This window comes from Cricetulus griseus, chromosome X (assembly GCF_003668045.3).
Source record: "Cricetulus griseus strain 17A/GY chromosome X, alternate assembly CriGri-PICRH-1.0, whole genome shotgun sequence".
In the NCBI taxonomy this organism is placed as follows: domain Eukaryota; kingdom Metazoa; phylum Chordata; class Mammalia; order Rodentia; family Cricetidae; genus Cricetulus; species Cricetulus griseus.
Window position 1 is genome coordinate 113,990,345 of NC_048604.1, and position 12,500 is coordinate 114,002,844.

At 42.6% G+C, this 12,500-nt stretch overlaps 1 pseudogene; it reads right to left on the minus strand.

The window, feature by feature from the left end:
* Positions 1–9,171: 9,171 nt before the first annotated feature.
* On the minus strand, positions 9,172–9,314 carry LOC113837767 (annotated as a pseudogene).
* Between the last annotated feature and the right edge of the window lie 3,186 nt (positions 9,315–12,500).

A 12,500-nucleotide genomic window follows, 5' to 3' on the forward strand; every position in this document is an offset into this window, starting at 1 on the left:
ATTTATTTATCTTTTTTTGTTGTTGTTTTTCAAGACAGGGTTTCTCTATGTAACAGCCCTGGCTGTCCTGGAACTCGCTCTGTAGACCAGGCTGGTCTCGAACTCACAGAGACCCGCCTGTCTCTGCCTCCGGAGTGTTGGGATTAAAGATGTGTGCCACAACTTGTGGCAGCTGACTCGTCTTCTTTATGAAGATTAAATGAGGGTGTGTACGTATGGAATATGGCACAGAGACATGGTTAACAGGCAGCAATACTCAATAAATGTGGATTTATGCCATTAAGGAACTGAATAAATGGTACTATTGTCAAAAATGCCATAGTGCCAGCCATGCCCATTTACAGACATACAGTATACATATGCATGAAAATATATAACATGGAATATATACAGAAATATAGAGAGGTGAGAGAGATGGCTCAGAAGTTAAGAGCACTAGCTGCTCTTCCATAGGACCTGAGTTCAATTCCTAGCACCCACATGGTGGTTCACAACCATCTATAATGGGATCTGATGCCCTCTTCATGTATGCTTGAAGACAGAGCACTTATATACATAAAATATATAAATAAGTAATTGTTTTAAAAATAAGATATATAGGAAAGCAAGAGTAACTTTGCACTTTCTGGATATGAAAGCACAATATCAGCATAGAAACAGAAACAGGCAGTCTCCCTTAAGTCAGCATCATTATAGTTTTCAAGGGTATGAACCTGGAGTACCCTTTCTGTTAAGTAGTACCTGGAGTACCCTTCAGTTAAGTAGGGTCCAATCCTAAAAGAGAAAAGCATCCCATAAAGAGTTCCTCCTACACAAGCCAAGCCTTACATTATCTATCCACAGCCACGCAGAAAGCTCAATTCCAAAAAGAGAAAGAGGTTTTACATCCCAACTCATTTTATGAGACTACTATTTATAACCTTGAACTAAGACCTAACGGCAATACATTAAACAGAAGTGCAGACCAATGCAACTCATAAAAATCCTTTAAAAGTTATCAAGACATAGATTACTCATGATGAAATTGTATCACCACAGGGATGCATAATTGATTGTCAATTTTTATCAGATTACTGGCTATATCCATCTCAATAATGGAGTGTTTGGTGAAATTCAACATATATTCAAGTTGAATACACTCAGAAAACTAAGAATATAACAGAATGACTCTACTGTGTAATACTTTATCACTTATCTACAAAGAGGCACAATAAACACCACAGTGAAATGTTGACTTTTTTATTTCTGATCATGAATAAGACAAGATTGCCCACTATCATCAGATAGATTCACCATTGTATAGTATTTAAAATGGAAGAGACAGAATTGCTCTCAGAGATTGTTTGTGTTAAAAAGGAATCTAGATAGCAGGGCAGTGGTGGCTCATACCTTTATTCCCAGCACTTGGGAGGCAGAGTCAGATGGACCTCTGTGTGTTCCAGGCCATCCTGGTCCACATGGTGAGTTTTAAATCTCTGTGAATTCGAGGCCAGCCTGGACTACAGAGTGAGTTCCAGGACAGCCAGGACTATACACAGAAAAACCCTGTCTCTAAAAAACCAAACAACAACAACAACAACAGCAACAAAAAGAACATAGAGATATCATTTTGGAATAATCACATTTAACAACCTTTTCTAGAAAGAAAGTCAACACACAGAAGTTATGTGTTTTTATGCTACCTCAAACTACGAACTGTAAAATTTCAAAAACAAAGCCAGGCATAGTGGTGCATGCCTTTAATGACAGCACTCAGGAGGCAGAGGCAGAGGGACCTCTGTGAGTTCCAGGCCATCCTGGTCTACACGGTGAGTTTTGCATCTCTGTTTTGCATATGACAGAAAACATGCAGTATTTGTTTTCTGAGACTGGCTTGTTTTGCTTAACATAATCATTTCGAGTTGCATCCATTTTCCTGTACATGTCATGATTTCATTTTTTCTTTTTAGTTGCAGAAAATTCCATTGATATATGTACCACATGGTTTATCCCTTCACCTATTGATGGACATCCAGGTTGGGTCCATTTCTTGCCTATTTCAAAAACCACACATATAAACATAGATGTTCACATACCTCTTTGGTATGTTAACTAAGTCCCTTCAAGTGTATATCCAAGAGTGGTATAGCTGAGTCATGAAGTAATTCTATTTTCAGTTGTGTTTTTTTTTAACTTCCATGGTGATTTATATAGTGGCTGTACAAGCTCACATTCCCAGCAAAAGGGAATAAAGGTTCCTCTTCCCCCACATCCTCACCACCAGTTTTTGTTATGTTTTGTTAATGACAGTCATTCTGACCTAGGTAAGATAGAATCGCAAAGCAGTTTTAATTTGCATTTTCTTGATGGCTAAGGATGTTGGACAGTTTTTCAAATATTTATTGTCCATTCATGTTCCTTCTTTGGAGTACTGTCTACTCAGTTCATTGGCCTGTTTATTGATTTGGTGTTTTGTGGAGTTTTACAGTTCTTTATGTCCTAGATTTGAACCCCTATAGTGTACAGGTGGCAAAGAATTTTTTTCCCATTCTGTGTAGGCCGTCTCTTCATGCTGATGGTGGTTTCCTGTGCTGTCAATTATTGAGATTATTTCCTATGCCACTGGAGTTCTGTTCAGAAAATCCCTGCCTATCTTGCAATGGTTTCTAGGGCAGTGGTTCTCAACATATGGGTCTCAACCTTTGGAGGTCACATATCAGATATTTACATTACGATTCATGACAGTACTATTCTATACGTTCGCCTCCGTGTCTGTACTATTCTGATTTTGTTACTATGATTCTGTAATATGATTTGAGATCCAATATTATGATAACTCCAACATTGCTTTGACCACCAAGGATTACATTAGCTATTTGGGGTCTTTTATGCTTCTCTTCAGATTTCAAAATTGCTTCTTCTAGTTCTATGAGGAATTTCACTGGGGTTCTGCTAGGAATCTCATTGGTTGTATAGAGTGTTTTGGAGAACATAGCCATTTTCAGCCAGGCAGTGGTGGTGCACACCTTTAATCCCAGCACTTGGGAGGCACATGCAGGAGGATCTCTGTGAGTTCAAGACCATCCTGGTCTACAGAGCAAGTTCCAGGACAGCCGTGGCTATGTAGAAAGACCCTCTCTTGAAAAAGCAGATATATATATATATATATATATATATAATCACTATTAATTCTATCCATGAGCATGGAAGATTTTTCCAACCTCTGATGTCTTCTTCAATTTTTTTAGTGTATTCAAGTTTTCATTGTATAGGTCTTTCACTAATTTAGGCTTATTGCCAGGTGTTTTAAAGCTAATGTGAGCAGGACTTTCCCTCTTCTTTCTTTCCTGGTGTGTTCATTGTGAGTGCACAGAGAAGCTGCTGGTTTCTTGTGTTCTGCTCCTTTACTTCAGGTGTTTGATTCAAGAGATTCCTAGTGGAGTCCTTATTTAAGTATAGGGTTGTGGCCTGACCACAAAAACCTGACAACTTGAGTTCCATCCCTGGAACCCATTTTAAAAAGCTGAATCCAGGAGTGGAACTTACGGCTATCGCTAAGCTAATGACATTGTGTCAGACTTCCTTCTAAATATCTATGTTTGTACATATTAGACAAGTGCTTCCCGAAGCCTTAATCAGAGAAGCCTGTCTGATTAAGAAGCAGTGAATGGTGGTGACTGCAGAGACTCATGACTGCACAAATTGCTGACAATAAGTGACAGTTGCGGGCTCAAGCCTGAACATGACATTTATGCCAGCCCTACTAAGCTTCAGGAAACACCATGGAAGGGTTGGGAAGAATATAAGAACCAGGAGATAGGGAGACTGTGAGATGCCATCTTCTGTGCCTGAGACAGCCATTGTCATAATGAATTCAGCAGCTGTGATAACCTGTACTGGGCCTATACAAAACTGGCCTTGTCAACAGTCAGCCCTCCTGCTGAGCTATTAGGATTCTGAGAGAAGCTGAGTTCATATTGTATTCAGTTGTGTACCCACTGGTGAGCCCACCTGGCTCTAATAGAATGTTCCAAACCTATGGTCACACAGATGGCCCTCGTTAAATTCAGTGGATCAGAAAACAAGAAGACATGAATGTAGTAAAGGGATCCTTAGACAAAGAGGAATTGACAGGGAAGGGAGGGAGAAGACGGGGTGGGGAGAGAGGAATCAGAGTGCACTATATGCATGTATGAAGTCATCAAAAATATTTTTTAATAGTCAGATGCAGTGGCACACGTCTGTAATCCCAACACTCCAATGGGATCCCAAGTCAGCTATTATACAGTATGCAGCATGGCAGAAACAACTGGAAACCCGGCCTCAACAAGGTATAGGAGGTAATCAACTCCCCAAAGCTGTCTTCTGATTCCCTATAGTAGTGGTTCTCAACCTTCCTAACGCTGCGACCCTTTAGTACAGTGCCTCATGTTGTGGTGACCCCAACCATAAAATGATTTTTGTTGCTACTTCATAACTGTAACTTTGCTGCTGTTATGAAATGTAATGTAAATATCTGGTATGTGACCCTAAAGGGGTCATGACCCACAGATTGAAAACCACTGCCCTGTTTGCACACAATGACACATGTGCACATGGACTCATACACATATACAACAATAATTGTTTTTAAATATAAGACCATGGCAGTCACTCTTCCTCAGGCAGTCGCCATGGTAAGAAAAGGAGCCCCAGGACTGGGAAAGCCGGAAGTCTGTTGAGCTCATCACCAGCAGCATCCAAAGCCATATGCCTTTCTCAACTCATTTCAGAGAAAAAGATGAGAGACGTAGAAGTGTGCGGTGCTGCTGGGAAGTGGCCATACAGAACACAGGCCACACGGAAAAGTACAGCAGCCTCTTCTGCTCCTTCTCTAGTTAAAGAACAACAGAACCTTGTCTTCAAGAGTGGCCTTTGAACTCTGCCATATTGGTCTGAGGTAACATATGACACGGGGAAGAAGTCTTGTGGACTCTTAGAAACAGTATTAGACATGTTCCCTTTTCAGAAACATTTTCTGGAACAACTTGTCAATGTGTTTGAGGTGTTTGGCACCAAAAGGCTGGGGATCTGTTAAGGTCCTCCCCATCTCTCTGTCTTTCATTCTGAGATTTTTCACCACAACTCCCATTGCCTTTGTTCTGGTTATGTCAGCACTCTAACTTTTCCCCCACCTGCAGTGAGAGTGGGTGGGGGGCACTGTCCTGACTGAGACATGTATGGTGTGGCAGTGTGGCCACCAGAGAATGCTGCTGCTAACCCCATGCTTTGTTGGTGTTCAGAAGAGACAAGTCCAATTCCCCAATTGGCTCAGGACATTTTCAGTCTCTGTTTTGTCACTTGGGGGCAACTATTCCTCTTTTTTTTCATATTTTTCCTAATGAAATCCTCAACTTAAAAAAAAATGTGTAAGATCGCTGGGCAGTGGTGGCACACACCTCTAATCCCAGCACTCGGGAGGCAGAGGCAGAAAGATCTCTGTGAGTACGAGTCCAGCCAGGTCTACAGAATGAGTTCTAGGACAGCCTGAGCTACACAGCGAAACCCTGTCTTGAAAAAACCAAAACAGAAAAAAATGTGTACGATTTTATTGTCTGAAAATAGGGATAGATTTGTCTTTTCTTATTTATGCCCCTTTATTTCTTTGTCTTGTCTTATTGATCTAGCTAAGATTGTGACACTATGTTGAGTATCAGTGGAGAAAGTGGCCCCACTGTCTCATTCCAGATTTTAGATGAAACTCTTTCATTTATCCCCCACCTCCCATAATGCAATGTTGGCTCTAGGCTAGTCGTGTATATAGCCTTTATTATGTTAAGGTATGCTCTGTCCAGTTCTACTTTCTTTGGCACTTTTTTCATGAAGGCATATTGAACTTTGTCAAAGGCCTTTTCTGGGGGGGCAGGGAGATTGCTCAGTGGGTAAAAGAATGTTTTAGCTAGTACTCCTCTGAACTCCACATGCATGCGCTGTCATGAGTGCATGTACATGTACATATCATACACATATACACAAAACTAATAAAAGGTTTCTTCTAAAGAAAAAATTTAAGCCAGGTGGTGGTGGCACACACCTTTAATCCCAGCACTTGCAAGACAGAGGCAGGTGGATTCTGTGAGTTCAGGGCCAGCCTGGTCTACAGAACGAGCTCCAAGCCATCCAAAGCAAGTAGAAAGGCAATTAGGATTAGTTGGGAACAGTAAGGGGGTTGGCAAGAGTGGGGAGGGAACAAAGGAGGTGACAAGGGGTAAGTATGACCAAAATACATGTATGTCGATATCAGAATGAAAACGCTATTTTGTGTAATTAATATATAACCATTTAAAGAGTGAATTTAGTGAATTTAGAGCTAGGTGAGGTAGCTTGCACATGTAGTGCCGGCTACTTGGAAGACTGAAGCTAGAGGCTCACTGGGGGACCTGAAGTTCAAGAACAGCCTGGACAGCCTAATATGATCTTGTTTCAAATCAAACAAACATCAATCTATGGGCAAGGAATGCATTTTAGTAATAACATGCTTGCCTAGCATATACCAGGGCTAGGATTCAACAGTCTCAGCATTACACACATACACAGTAGAGTCACACTCAAAATAAGAAGTGTGTGACAGCATTTGAATGGCTCTGAGTACAGCCTGGCCTGGGAGCTGAGGAGTAGGAAAGGCTATCATCCTTCAGTACCTAGACTTAGCTAAAGAACAATGCAACTATAAAGTACCAGTGCTTGGAAGATTATTGGGAGACTGAGGAGACAGCTCGTGTGCAAACATGAGAGCCTGTGTTTGGATCCCCAACACCCATGTTAAAAAAAAAAAAAAAGGCCAGGGACAACAGCACGTGACTATGATCACTGCACTGGGACAGCAGAGAGAAGAAGATCCTGAGGGCTCATGTTTAGCCAGCTATTAAGGGATTTCCAGGGCCAGTAAGGGATCTTGTCCAAAAAACAAGGTAGAAAGCAGTAGTGACAAAGGAAGATACCCGATACCAACTACAAATGAAGACACATACTGCTCCACTTTGCTTCTCTATTGCTGTGATAAACACCATGATCAAAAGAAACTTGGTGCTGGGCAGTGGTGGTGCACGTCTTTAATTGCAGCACTTGGGAGGCAGAGGCAGGCTGTCAATTCAAGACCAGCCTGGTCTACAAGAGCTAGTTCCAGGACAACATCTAAAAGTCACAGAGAAACCCTGTCTTGAAAAAAGAAAGAAAGAAAGAAAGAAAGAAAGAAAGAAAGAAAGAAAGAAAGAAGGGAGGGAGGGAGGGAGGGAGGGAGGGAGGGAGGAAGGAAGGAAGGAAGGAAGGAAGGAAGGAAGGAAGGAAGGAAGAAAGGAAGGAAGGAAGGAAGGAAGAAAATTGGGGAGGGGAGGATTTATTTGGCTTGCACAGTTACAGTTCATCACTGAGGGAAGCCAAGACAGGAGCCTGGAACAGAAACTGAAACAGAGATCATGAAGTACATTGCTTACTGGCCCATTTTTCAAGGCTTGGTCAGCTTACTGTTTTCACAACCCAGCACCACCTGTGAAGGTATAGCACTGCCCACAGTGGGCTGGGCCCTCCCACACCAATCAATCAGTCAAGAAAATGTCCCACAGACATGCTGGCTGGCCAATCTGATGGAAGTAATTCCTCAATTGACAGTCCCTCTTCCCAGCCAGGTGACTAGTTTGTGTCAAGTTAACAAAAACTAACCAACTCCTCTGTGTCTCTCTCTGTCTCTCTCTCTGTCTCTCTCTGTCTCTCTCTCTGTCTCTCTCTGTCTCTGTCTCTCTCTGTCTCTCTGTCTCTCTCTCTCTCTCTCTCTCTCTCTCTCTCTCTCTCACACACACACACACACACACACACACACACACACACACACACACACACGAAAATGATTATGGCATCTGAAGCCAACAAGGTTTTAAAAAAAAAATGGACCTTTTACAAATCTGAGAAACATTCCACTGACCTTAATGGGAAAGGAATCACTAATGTCACTAATAAGAAACTGAAGCGAGTTAATAAAACCCCACAGTTGCTGCTTCCATAGCTAGAGCAGCTGGGCTAGCTGAGCAAAGCCCAAACTGACTAGCTAAAGTAAGCTGTCTCCTGAAGTTCATCAACCCTTTTCAGATCCTCCTTACAGAAGCAGGAGGGAGGGGCACGGAGGATGAGGAGATGGATAGCTCAAGCCCCTGATGCCTCAAACTCATAGGAATGACAAAGCCTTCCCTGGGTGAGGCTGTCCTAGAACTCACTTTGTAGATCAGGCTGGCCTGGAACTCACAGAGATCCGCCTGCCTCTGCCTCTGCCTCTGCCTCCCGAGTGCTGAGACTATAGGCATGTGCCACCACCAGCACCCAGCTCCAAAACAGAAATTATAAGTGGTGGAAATACTTCAATTTTAAAACAATAAGAGGACTGTGAGGACAGGAAAAGCATCTGACTTTGGTGGCAGGATATGCCAGCAACATAGCTAAGGATGAAGATGCCAATGTACTGCAGTGATATTGAAACACTTCATCTGCTAAATGACATTGAAAATGTCCCCTGATTACATGATTTCCAAAATTAGGTCTCTTCTGAGAACTGTGAACTCTGAAAGAAATCAACGTCCTTTTCTTTTTCTTAAAAAAAAAAAGCCACATGATGAAACTGCTGATAAAAACACTAATGATTCATTCACATTGAAGGAAAAAATTTCCAGAAAGAGCAGCTTCTGCCTCCATGAGGTGACAGTGTGCTGGGAGCTGCTTGTCACCTTTGCTGTTCTTGGCATTTGTGACATGGTCTAAACACTACTTCAGCTTTTCTTTTCTTTTCTTTTTTCAGACTGCATGTGAAATTTATCACTGAACATAATTTAGTGATGTATAGGTGAGCTCAGTGGAAGCCTTCAGGAATGTAGGACCCACCACTTGTCCAAGGAACCATGACTGGAGCCATAGTTGACCCCATGGCCATCAAGAATGAGCTGCTTCTCAGCTACTGTGTCTTCAAATTCATCTGCATTAAACTGGGTGAAGCTCTTCTTCATTCACATATTTCTTATTCAGCAGCTTGTGCAGATGGACATGACGATCTGGCCAGTGTGAACCCTGATCAGTGTACCCTGGGGTACTGTGCCTAAGGGTACCATGCATACCTGTCTGGAGCCCAGAGTAGGGTTAGCACTGAGACTGGAGACAGGTGTAGCTGCCAGAAATTGTCTCCAAGGTCCATCTGTCCCTTAGGGCAACTCATTTAGGCAACAGACTACATAAACTACTAAGGAAGCTGCTCTTGTAACCGTTGCACACTAGGCCCTGTGGGGTTGTTTTTCTTTTGAGCTAGTCTCCCTCTGTAGCCCACAGTGGCCTTAAACTCACTGTGTCAACTTACTGAGTGCTGTGATTCAAAAGTATGTACCACCATACACGGCATGAATGAATAGGTCTTTTGGGGGCTTTTTTTTTGAGACAGGGTTTCTCTGTGGCTTTGGAGGCTGTCCAGGAACTCACTCTGTAGACCAGGCTGGCCTCGAACTCACAGAGATCCTCCTGCTTCTGCCTCCCGAGTGCTGGGACTAAAGGCATGTGCCACCAATGCCCGGTGAATGAGAATATAATTCTTTCTACATAGGAAAACATAAGTCAAAATTTATTGTTAAGAGCAACAAAATGTAATCATCACTAATTTTTAAGGGAAGTTTTATATTTTCAAAATTACGTAGGCCGTGTGTGGTGGCACATGCCTTTAATCCCAACATTCAGAAGGCAGAAGCAGGTAGATGTCTGTAAATTGTAAGCCAGCCAGGGCTATGTTACCTAGGGAGATTGTCTTTAAAAACAAACAAAAACCTGCTGGATGTAATGACACAGGCCAGCATTAAGGAAGACGAAGCAGGAATATCAGGAATTCAAGGCTAGTTTGGGCTGCATAGATGTACCTTGTCTCAAAAAAAAAAAGCCACTTAACTGTATACAGCTAGCTTCTTGTCTTGAAGACATTGAAAATGTAAAACATTGCAGCAAACGATCATTACTAATTTTTCAAACCTCACTAAGTGTCTTCATTATTAGCAATCCATTGTGTCATGATGCCAATATCATTAAAAAAAAAAAAGCTCAGCTTGGTGGTACACACCTTTTTTGTTCTGGAGACAAGGTTTCTCTGACTGTTCTGGAGCTTTCTGTGTAGACCAGGCTATCCCCAACCCTCAGAAATCCACCTGCCTCTGCCTCCCATGTGCTGGGATCAACGGTGTTTGCCACTACAACCGACAGGTAAAACACACCTTTAATTCCAGCAGTTGACAGAGAGAGGAAGGCAGATCTCTGTGAGTTCCAGGCTGGCCAAACATGCTTTGTGTTGTGGGGTATCCACCAGAGAAGACTGCTCAGACATGGGTTTAAGTCAATAGAAAGTCTACACTGGGTGTTCAGAATCCCAGTGTAGCCCCAAGCCTTTCTCAGGGTGAGGTTTTAAGCACACACACACACACACACACAAAAAAAAAAAAAAAAAAAAAAAAAAAAAAAAAAAAAAAAAAAAAAAAAAAAAAAAACATGTTCTTAGTCGACAAACTTCAGTTAACAAGAACAGTTAGCCAGAAACAGAACTACAGAAGCCAAAAAGCAAGGTTAGCACTTTCAGAGACTTTTCCAGAACTATGGACTTTGATGGATCAGGGCTCTGCTTTAGCAGGTTCTGGGTTTTGTGGCCTGAATGGTACTTCCATCATGGAGTCAGTTGTGCTAAGGTCTCAGGGCCTTCTAAGTCTGCAGCCCAATTACACTTTGAGCGTGATAAAATGAAATTAAACTAGGAGCTTTCTGAGTGTGGTAGTGGGCATTTGTAATTCCAACTATTTAGGACACTAAGGCATGAGGCTCACATGAGCCCATTAAGTTGGAAGCCAGCTTAGGCATAAAAAAATCCCTGCCTCAAAAAAAAAAAAAAAAAAAAAAACTAGGGAATGTTGAACACTATTACTGAAACATGATGCATGTGTAGGTTGTCTATATAAAATAGAAAGGAGTAAATATGTATTTAACTGAAAATGTTCATAGGGTTGGATAATTTACATTCATTTTGTTATATACAGATTTCTATGGAGGTGATTTTTCTTGAAAGAGGGTCATCTGAGCTCAGAGTGACCTCAAATTATCTATGTAGCCCAGACTAGTTTTCAGCCCATAATTGCCCTGACTCAGCCTCCCAAACACCACCATATTCTGCTTTTAATACTTTTCATTTCTGTGTCATCTAAATTCCCCTCATTTCAGTAAATTTAGTAAATGTTTTAAAAATAGAGATCTGGGGAGATAGCTCAGTTGGTAAACATTTTGCCACACAAGCTTGAGGTTAAGGATGATCCCCCAGAACCCACACAAATAGCTACACATGTTGGTATGTGCTTATAATCCCACTGCTGAGGAGGTGCCAACAGGAGGATCGCTGGGGCTCACTAGGCAGCCAGCATAGTCTAATTGCTGATCCTCGGGTGCCAGTGAGGGAGATCCCGTCTCAAAAAACAAGGTATTCAGCTGTGGAGGTAAAACACCTGAGGTTGACCTCTGACCTCTATACACCCCCACCCCACCCCCCCGCCACACACACCTGTATCCCCCACCAAAAAATAAAGCAAGTGTATGGAGCTTGGGAGATGGCTCAGTGGGTTAGAGCACTTGCTGTGAAAGCATGAGGACCTGAGTTCAAATCCCCAGAACCTATGTGAAAAGTCAAGTCATTCCTGTCTAAGCCTGTAAACCCAGCATTGGGGGGACAGAGTTAGATCCCAGAAGTTCACTGGCCAGCCAGCCGAGTCAAGACAGCTAGCTTCTGATTTACTGAGAAATTTTGTCTTAAAGAATAAGGTCAAACAGAAGGAGAGCAAGGAAAGAGATACTTTAATAGAGGGAGCTGTTATGGGCTTAACGAGAAACCTGGCACCAGGGAAATGTCCAGAGATCTACAAGGATGACCTCATGGAAGAATCTAAGCAATAGTGGAGGGGCTACCTTAAATGCCCTTCCCCGATAATGAGGTTGATAACTACTTTAAATGCCATCCTAGAGCCTTCATCCAGTAGCTGATGAAAACAGAAGCAGAGATCCACAGCTAAGCATTGAACCAACTCCTGGAGTCCAGTTATAGAGAGGGAGGAGTGATGAGCAAAGGGGTCAAAACCAGGCTTGGGAAACCCAAGGAAACAGCTGACCTGAGCAAGTGGTAGCTCATGGACCCAGTCTGACAGCTGGGGAACCAGCATAAAACCAAACCAGGGCCCCTGAACGTGGTGTCAGTAAGGAGGCCTGGGCAGTCTACGGGGCCTCTGGCAGTGGAACCAGTATTTATTCCTAGTGCTCGAATGGACTTTGGGAGCCCATTCCCTATGAAGAGATATTCTCTCAGCCTAGATACACGGGGTAGGGAATAGGTCCTTCTCCCAAAGATGTGACAGACTTTGATGTCCCCCATGGGAGGCCTCACCCTCCCTGGGGAGTGGATGGGGTGTGGGATGGGGGAGTTTGTGGGGGAAATGAGAGGA